We start from the raw sequence: 10,442 nt of genomic DNA, 5'->3' as shown, positions 1-10,442 counted from the left end.
GTTGTATTTTATTACTGCAAGCAAGATGGTAAACATTGTCGAAGCAACGAGAAGCAGCGCAAGAGAGAATACCAGAGAGGCTGTAAAACCAGCTCTTACTATACCAACAACTGTAACAACAAGCCTGAATGAAATGAAAACACATTATTCAAAGTTATGGTGAAACAGGGACCATTCAAAGCAGTTGTGAAAACACTAAGCCAGGAAGAATTATGTTAAATACATAAAGGTAGAGCTTCCAGTGGCAGTGACCTGTGTTTGAGAAGGGGGTATGATGATGATATTTTAGTTCACCCGTGGGTTTAGTGCTGAAACAGCACGTTGGTGAGGACGTGAACCCGGTGGCACCGTACAGCCGGGTGAATCATCAACTCAGAGAGGGCCCATATCTCAGGAAGGACAAACAATGAAGACGAAACAGGAAAATCTGGGTTAAATTAATCTATCCCCACAGGAGAGATTGTTCAAGGAATGAGGAGGGGTAGAAAAAGAAGACAATGGCAGGAGGTCTCATCCATTCATTAGAAATGGAAAGATGCTATTCAGGACTAAAATAGTCTCTTGTTCTTTGTCGATATGTGACCCAGTCCCAACACCGATTGAAGGTCACATCCTGTTTTATATACTAAATTTGGAACTTTATCTCAAATAGCTCATAAACAAGGTCAAATAAATTATTGTTAATTAACACATAAGTTTATGGACATACACAAGGGTCTGTGAGGCCAAAAGGCTTATGATGTAAACAGAATTTGTACATGGATTTAAAAAAAATGGAGAAACAGGGCTGACCCCTTAGAGCTGTGAGGACTGAGGACACAGACTCTCAGTCAGTTTCTCAGTTGACTTGCTAGCTCGGGCAAATTGACAAAAGGCAGTAGTCTAACTTTTTAAACTCACGGTTGGCTCAGTGCATCCTTCCCATTCTGTGGAGAAGGAGGAGGGGGACTCGCCATGACAGAAGTCAAGCAGAAAGCCACCATGGTACATATCACAACAAATTCATTGCACCAGATATGTGGCCAGTAAACACTGTTGAGAAGGAATGATCGGCACGCTACAGCCAGGCTACACAGTCTCTACGAGACAGACAACTTAAGAGGTGGTCAAGGGAAGAAAACGAAGCTCAGTGAGTTTTAGCAGCAGCATCTGGACTTAACCATAAGTGGAAACATGCATGACTGTGACAGGGGTTCTTACTGATGATGAATGGAGACACTTGTTTTTCAACTAAACAAATGGATAAAAGCCCCACAAACACAAGCGTTGCACACAGGCTAACGGGTTACTCATGTGTAGGCTATATTGTGAACATCAAAGAGCATCACTAACACTTACATAATAATAGAATAATAACAATAATACTCAATACTCTGTGACGATGAAACTAAATTAATGGCAGACTACACAATGTATCTACTTCAGATGCATATTTTGTAGCTCTGAATTTCAGTGGTTTCATATGTAAACATAAAAAGTTACATTACCTATTCACCTGGACCCAACTACATCAGAAGTGACTTATGGTGACTTAGCGAGAACACACACTCTTCTTTTTTAAAACCATGGAGAAGGAAAAACTTGTTCATGTTCAGTGAATTAAAGGAGAATTCTGGTCATTTTTTACCCCTAAATCGTTGTCCTGATGGTTGCCATGGTGTAACTCCGGTTTGCCTGCATCAATTTTAGTTGCGTTTTTTGCTCCCCCAACACAGGGTGACCATCAGGACAACGATTTAGGGGTCAAAAATGACCGGAATTCTCCTTTAATGAAAATAGGAGGATAAGGACTATACTGTTCCTGTGGTACAAAAACTTGAGATTTATACAACTTTTTTCAGTGCCGGTGTAATCTAATAATAATTCCCACTTTGGCCTGAAAACCTAATGGATGGGATTAAATAATTACAAAATTCTAGTTTATTTTCAAATACTTGATGTACAACTGACACTTGCCCAATTTGAATTGCTGAGCCTCTTAGCAACTGTGGCTCAGCAGTAGCAGTTTGCTACGAGTCTCATGGCACAGATTGAAACTTTTCAAAGTCCGTTAAGGCCTTTTGTTGAGGGAACTGAATTCAGTGCTTTGTAAGATGTCTCAGCCCCCCCAGATGCCCTGCTATTAGACTGCATTAATTCTAGCTTTGTGCATCTAATGAACTGTCAACTGAGTTTAATTTTCGGCTGCTGTCTCAGGAGCTTAAGTATCAAGTTTCTGTTCCTCTAAACATAAAATTATCTCTGTAGTTGTTCACATGTGGTCCTCATTGGACCACCGGGGTTGGTTTTGTTTAGAAAGTAAGAGACAATGCTGAGACTAAAGTTCCCCATGAAGGCTTGATGCAGAAATCAATGCCAAATCTAATAAAGAGTAAATTGAGAACACTCCTTCATTGGCATCTCTTACTTGTTAATAAAATCCTCCCAACTAGATAATATGGGATCATATAAGAGCTGCTACACAATACAAATGCTATTACTCGACCTTATTGACCCAGAGAGAAAAAAGGTTTGAACTGAAGCTGCACAACAAGGCAGTTTGTGTGGAAGAGCTGCATATGCTCATGATATACTATAGACATCTCTCTGATTTTGTCAATTACATACTAGTTCAGACATGGTTTGTTGTGGGGAATGTGCTTTTGCATATTACATGGCGTGGCAGCTCTCTGCGTGTACAGTATGCAGCTTACTGTAAATGCCAAAGACAAGCGTGTTTCTAGAAACTCTGAGAAGACGCAGTTGTTTCTCGTCGCTTTTACAACATTCAATGGGTTGTGGCGTTGTTGACATGCCTCAGCATAAACATCAGTAGTCTATGAATGGCCAAGAAGATTTGAGGGTGTTCGATTGATTCTTGACTAGGAATGTCACGATTACTTGTTTTCACAATTATTCGTGGTATTAAACGCCACAATTAATTGATCGTAAAGATTCCTAAATACCGTCACTTTCCGAAAAAAAATTATGTTGGAACCATATCGGCAGATGTGCGCCAAAGTAAACGTAAATGCACAGGTCCATTTATCTAAAGTAACACTGAATTGGTAAGAATTTAAATGTTAGCGTACGTAAACATTTGGTATAGATGACAATTAATGACTTAAATATTTCAAACACTTCCCTCGGGATTAATAACTGGTCCTATATTAAGAGATTAGTAATGTAATTATATTTTGACTATATTTGATTTTACACATTCATAGTGTTGTGAAATGATGCATAATAATCGTGATAATCGTAATACCGAGATTATTTCTCTGACAATAATTGTACCAAGAAAATCTATAATCGTGACATCCCTGTTCTTGGCATGATCTCAGTTGTGTCATTGTATGATATTTGGGCACAGTAGGTGGTGAGGCAAATACTGTTTCCCACAGATGTGCTTCTAGTTCCCCTTCAGTGGTGTGACAGGATTAAAAATAAAGTCAGAGCCAAAGAATGAGAATAACACTAGGGAGGGTTAAATTGCTGTGTGTTGGTTTCCAAGGACTGAACGTAAACCTACTTTTGTGCACTTTCTGTCACCATTTAAAACTATTCTTAATAAAAGTTGCACAGGAAGACAAGGCAAGAGAAAAGTGGACAACTATAAAGTGTCAAGGAAGTAGCAACGTGGAGGGTTAGGCTAGATGAGAATCCCTGAGCCTCTCAGAGCAGAAATAAAGGCAAAGCAGCCAGAACCTTGTGTGAACTGTAACACAAGCAGCGCTCAGCCTCGTGAGAGCTTGACACACATCTGAAATGGAGGACAAAGTATCCAGGAAATAGTGCTGTAGCCCGCATTTCCTATTCTCTAGGTGTCTGTGATAGAGACCAGCCTCCCCAGAGCGATCCAGACGCTGCTAACGGACGGACACATGTCTTAACGGCTGAGCTTGGCACGAGCTGGCATTACCGTGAGAGCAGAGAGTGAAAAAATCCTGAGAGAGCTGTTTCTGCCCCAGAGAGAGAGAGAGGGAGAGAGAAGGGGGGGAGAGGGAGGGCAGAGAGCCAGCACTCCCGGAGCAAACTTGTCCCCTCCGTTTTTCTGAAGCAGGCAGTGCTCTTTTGAAACGGTGCCAGTGGAGGCTGGCCCAAAGCCTCGCAGCTGAAACTTTTACAAGCTCAGTGCTTTGCGAGCAGGAAGAGAAGGACACAAAGTGAGATTTGTAAAAGGGAGTTTTGCAGCTCCTCTTCTTCTTCTTCTTCTTCTTCTTCTTCTACGTCCTGCCTTCAGATGTCACAGCCCAGTGATTCCTGTTTGATTTCTTTGCTGATTTAAAAACTACAAAACATCCTTCAAGAATGTGCACAACATGTTTTGGAGAAAGGACTGCATGAGGAGAGGAAGGATTTAAAGTGTATGTACAGTAAGGATATAATTGCTTTAAAAAAAAATGACGAGTGAGTGACATCACACTGGAAGCTGTCTTGGATATTGCCTGAGGAAAGATACTGATGGGTGTCTGTGGCACTCTGTAGCATTACGTTGTGCCCTTTTCAGGATTTGTACATGGGATTATGAGTGTTTTTTTATTTGTTGCTGGTGATCCGCACAAAATACCGTCCTTGGATTTTTAATCGCGCCTGAAAACTGACTCTTCCCTTGCCCGTATTTCCGCTCCAGCTCTACATGACACATTTTGTGACTTGAGGGTATGTTGTGGTAAACATCCCACACCACCCGTTTGGTCCGTTATGTTGACAGCAAACACTGGTTTCCTTTCATTGCTTCAGTCCGAATGAAATCAGAGCCCCAGTGGTTTGCCTTTTTTTCTTCTATCTGCTGTGCAACAAATCTGAATAAAAAACACAGGCAGGTGCAGAACAACTAAAGATGTCCGGAATGACTACCGAAAATGGGAACTGTGAGGCATGTACTACCTGGGAATGATGCCAACTGCTGACAAAAGGCTTTACTGCACAGCTCTGAGAGAAGCCTTTAACTCATTTGCTCTGAAATGCTTCAGGAATATCTGACACTGACTTGTTTGGCCAACTGTAGATAAATCTGTCAAACCTTTTGGCTTTATTACAAGACTGCATGTAAGTACTCACTTCTGATTCCTTTACCCAAGCTTATTTCTCTGTCCGCCTCACTCTATTTCTTCTCCCCTCTCAGCCCCTAATCCTACAGTCAAGTGAGTGTCTATTTGATGGAACATAAACTACAGTTCATGTGACTGCTCCCCTTCTTCAGCGAGCGCACTCTCTCAACTCTGTGACTTCACCTCGAGACAAACACTCGGGCTATACTTTTGTGCATATTCCGCGCAGATTTCGTACGTTTAATATGAGCGTGTGAGCTCAGTTTTGTGACTTCATGATCTCTTTTCCTGTCTCCCTTTCTCCTCGCTGTCTCTCCTTCTTGGCAGCAGGGCAAAAGTGGGCAGGGAGAGAGGAGGGCATGGCCCAGAAACTGCTCTCAAGCCCCAGCCCCTGTTCGAGTGGGGTTGCTCACTGGTGTACTGCTCAGCCTTTCCCTCGTCTTGCGAAGAAAGAGAGGGATGTGGAAATGCATTCTTGTCTCCTTTCTAACCCGCCTTTTTTTTTTTTTTTTTTTTTGTCGCCTCCATTGCCTTCATTGCCCGTCAACACTACCCTGATCTGTACAAAAAAAAAACAGTCACCTCCAGGTATTTCAGATTTTTTGTTTCTGCTTCTGTTTGGGCCTTGATACTCGTCTTTGTAGCGAAGTTCTCCCTTTATTTGTGTCTGTTGCACTTTAACACTTCTTTTACTGTCACCTTCCACACTGCACACGCGTCTGCTTTGCTTGCACCGAACACAATGCCTAAATCTCCACTGTTGTTGCTCGATCGAGACGAACTACAACTTCGTTTTAATGCCGTGTCGTGAATGCATAAAGAAATAATGACCACATCATTTGCGTATAGTTAGTGTAATGAGCACTCTGTATACAAAGCGATGTTTTATAAAACACACGTCCTGAGTAAAAAGAAACTTTAGTGGTTGCGTTACTGCCTCTTAAAGCATAGAAATGCAGTAAAACGCAACATTTAGGGATAATTTACAGGTCGGGGCCTAAGGACACCACAACTCCGGTGGATTGAACGAATAAAATTCTCCTCATGAAAACAGATTATTACCTTTATGTTTCAAATAACAAACCCTCAGACATAAAAATCATTTAACTTTTTTATACTTCACATTTCAATTGCTGTATTAATGCAAGAAATCTGCAACCAGAGGCAGCACGCAGTCTCCCTCAGCTGTAGTGTGGGCTACTGTTTGCCATCTATTTCACCACAAAATGAAAAAGTATCCCAAACAGGTGGGATAGGCAGAAAATATGTGGTTTCTGTCTTACAGGCAAATGTGTTATTTCTTTAATTGTTTTCAAACACTGTTGTTTGACAGACCTGTTCAAAACCAGTATGAACCAGATCGCTCTGTTGCAAGCATTGTTCTATACATGAAGGGGCTTGTATTGTAGGAGTGCAGTGTCTCGGTTCCTGATCCAGTCTCACTGGGTTTGTTTGGGTTTTCTTTTTAAGCCACTAGAAGAATGGAAGCTACAAAATTAATATACCGATTACCATTAATAGCATTTTTTGAAACTGATTATTCTCTTATAGGAAGAGGATTTGCTGCAAACTGATTGGTTTGGCTGGTCCGGGCACATGTTTCTTGGTATGCAGTTATTTGCGGTTGTGTTTGCATCGAGTTGAGTCAGCTTTTTGGTTTGTGTTTGAGTGTGTGATAACGGGAGATTAAGGCATACTGTACTGTACAGAAAGGGTGAATGAAGAAAAAAAGGGGGCGGGATCAGGGAGGATTGGCAGAGAGAAAGAAAATGAACTTATTTCCTCCACCCCCACCCCCCCAAGTTCTCCTCAGATGAACTTGCTATGCTGCTTGATGACATGTTGTTTGGAAAGCCATATCCTCTGCTATTTGCGTTTTCTCCTCCCCGTAGTTAGAGTGACTCTGTGGTTACCAGGATCAAAGTCTCTTTTTCCTTCGGTTGTTGCTTTTATCAGTTCATACGGCATACACACTCAGCTCTTCCTGTTTGTGCACAAAACTGACTTGTGGGCTATAAACAGCATTTGATCCAATTCTTTTTTGCGACGGCATATCACGTGAAAAGTAACCACTTAAAAACTATTCCCTATGCTCGGAGCAGCCAATCACCAGATGTCAAAAAAAACACACACACACTCTAACAGCCATGAAAAAGCCGTATTGAAAGTAACATCTGGATGGTCCAGATGTTCCACCCGTGTGTCAGCATTTGTCTTAACCTATGTGGAATATTAGATTGGCTGGTTTCCTGCGACAGGATAGAGCCACGTATGACAATAGATCACCAAGTAAGCTCTCAGACTCTCTGCTGTGATTAACACAACTTTAAGGCACTCATTGTATTTACATCAAGCAGCTAACTTTAACTAAAACAAACCATAAAAAGCACTTGTAAAGGCTAGGTCTCTTGAGAATGTCACAGTGTGTATAGAGAGATCCATCTGTTGCTTTTCACTGAGTGGTTAGTACAGCAATATATGAATATGAGGGAGAACTTGCACAGCCTTTAATAACCAATAATACACCACAAACAACAACTCTTTTAGCCTCATCTCTCCAATAAAACATCAAGACATAAACAAACCCAAGACACAACACTTAAAAGCACTTAAATCTTGATGAAAATATTGAAAACCTAAGCGGTGTTATTTTAACCCAAATCCCACCATTAATACTTAATTACCCCCCAGGGAAAATGTACAGTATCATGAAAAATTGCCGTGTTTAAAAGCAACAAAAAAAACCTGCAAAAACTATACAGAGGTATTTCCCTTCTGACACTGTACTTTGATCAAAACAATAAAACATTTATCATCATTATCTTATCAGTCAACATTATATTATGATTTACATACTACATGCAGATTGATAATTCTGCATTTATTAAAAGGTACCTATGGCACAATATCATTCAGTAACACCTAAAGCAGGGATTATGCAGGTAAACAGTTGTAGTAGTGACAAATACAAGCAGTGACAGTGAGTTTTGTCTTGTCTGACGGTCATTAAAAGTAAAGGGTTTTTTGTTTTTTGGTTGTTGTTGTTTTTTGTTTTTTTTACATGTAGCCAGTGCTCACCACCTTTGGTTCAGCAATGTATTTTATGCTGGTCATTGCCCTTTATGTTGGAAGCATTAAGCAGATGCAACAGGATGCGTGTTATCTTAAAGGTGGTGTGGCAACTCTGGCACCTCGTGAGACCAAAGTCCAGACCAAATGTACTTCATGTGTGGGCACATACCTTTTATGGGGTCTTATTAGTCTCTCCACAGTTAGAGGTTTGACCTAAGGCTCTTCAGCCACAGTCAGTCCATCTAATGACCCCCTGACTGTAGGGGGGAATTTCCTCTCCAATTAGTACCAGATATTAAATTGTGCAGTCTAGTGGCTCGCAGCCTGCGGTCTGGACCCCCATAAGAGCCTGTAAGATCAATCTTAGTGTTGCTAGATGATTACTGGGGGAGGAAATAAGATTAAAGAAAAATCTGTTCCACAAAATGATGCTTACTTTTTTGGACGTTAACCCGTGGTTCTTTCTTATAATTTAAGTTGACTGCTAATTGCTCAGCATACAGCTTACTTGAAACAAGCCTTTGGCAGAGAACACAACGCTGCTTATTTTAGAAGTATGATGATATTTTTCCTTAAATTAGCCTTAGCCTTTGTTTTTCATTTTTAGAACTGCCCAGACTCTTAATATTTAGAATGTTAAAGTGCTTGAAGTCCAGTCCCTGTGGACTTTGTTCTAACAAATTAACAACATTGGTCTGACTGCAACATACCCTAGTAATTTGAATGTAATTATGTAAGCCTAGAGGTGTGTGTGTGTGTGTGTGTGTGTGTGTGTGTGTGTGTGTGTGTGTGTGTGTGTGTGTGTGTGTGTGTGTGTGTGTGTGTGTGTGTGTGTGTGTGTGTGTGTGTGTGTGTGTGTGTGTGTGTGTGTGTTGCCAGAGCCTGAATACAAAAAAGAGCTCATCTGACACGTAAAAGGAAAACCTAGATTTAGAAACACCACAAAAGAAGAATAGAGACAGCATCAAACAGGAACATGACGGGAACAAGTACGGTAACCTACAACTGAAGACATTTTTTGTGGGGCCCACTGTGGTTTAAAAAAAAAAGTTCCCTTCAATATACAGCATCTTTGAAAATTGAAAATTGAAAACTGAAACTGATAAAATCTAGATGAGAATTAACAACCTTTCTATGGGGATGAAAATGTAAACAACCTGAAATCCATCAGGTCCCTTTAAACTTAAGTTTCTACAGATTTGCTGCTGATTGGTTTCACATGAAAAATATGTTGCATTCATGTGCACAGTGTCAAATAGTGCTAAATCATACAATACAGACAGGCTGGACAGAGGTGTTTTTCTGGATTCTATGAGTATCGTAAGTAAATGGTTCCTGCCAGTGATCATGTACAGACTGAGTCGGCGTACCCAGATGGACTTCAACTCCCGCCGACCTGAGTTTATTAACCAAGATGCATCACAGAGGATGAAATTTGACTGAAACCTCGGCTCATACAAATCATAACAACTTGTCCAACATATGGACAAGGTCTGCGTGTGGAACAAAGGTCCTTTCTTTAGATGTGGTAACACCTAGCTCACATAGCATGAACACTGCGCTAGGCAGCTGGTAGCAAGCAATGCCACCATATCTTATTGTGTCGTGTCACACCCCCTTTCTGACATGGCATCCTCTCACTGCCTGGCTGCCAATACCCCCCCCACCCCCACCCTTCCTCACTGGTGGGTTCTGCCATGCTGCATCCACGGCATCACACTCTTTTTGTCTCATTGAGATTCAGCTTGGCACGCAGACAATGCCCGTTTCTTGGCACCAAATATTGGAGAGAACCGCATAAGAGAACCGACCTCAGTCGTTTCCCTCACAGTCGTCCCCTGAAATCCGCCGATCATCACGGACCAACACCAACCTAGAATGGGTATTTTTTTCGTGCTTTTGTCTACTACTAAATTCTCTGTGTATGCAGCACCTGGGCATATGAAATCAGGGATATCTTTTACAATGTTTACCACTGTAAGATGAGGGGAGCTGTGAATATGAATGAATGACAGTGTCAGCGATGTGTTCAATGGCATGTTGATTGTTCCGGTATCTGTTATGGATTCATAACAGTTTTTTTCTTCATTATATTCTGTCACAGAGCAGCCATTTTCCTATCATCAGCAGTATGGGGATATGGAGTGAAAGTCAGATCATCACCTCCAGAGGAAAGACAGAAAAACATTTGCTTTACTTGTTGTTTCCAAGCTTACCCACGCATCCTTCTGGAGTCTCATGGGAGGTGCTGATCAGGGTTTTCCTCTAGCGTAGCCTCAATTTAAAAAAAATAAGGTTGATGCACAATCACTAACAGAGTATTTTGAGGCAATCAAG

The sequence above is a fragment of the Trachurus trachurus genome, assembly GCF_905171665.1.
Source record: "Trachurus trachurus genome assembly, chromosome: 5".
In the NCBI taxonomy this organism is placed as follows: Eukaryota; Metazoa; Chordata; class Actinopteri; order Carangiformes; family Carangidae; genus Trachurus; species Trachurus trachurus.
This window is presented reverse-complemented; position numbering follows the sequence as displayed.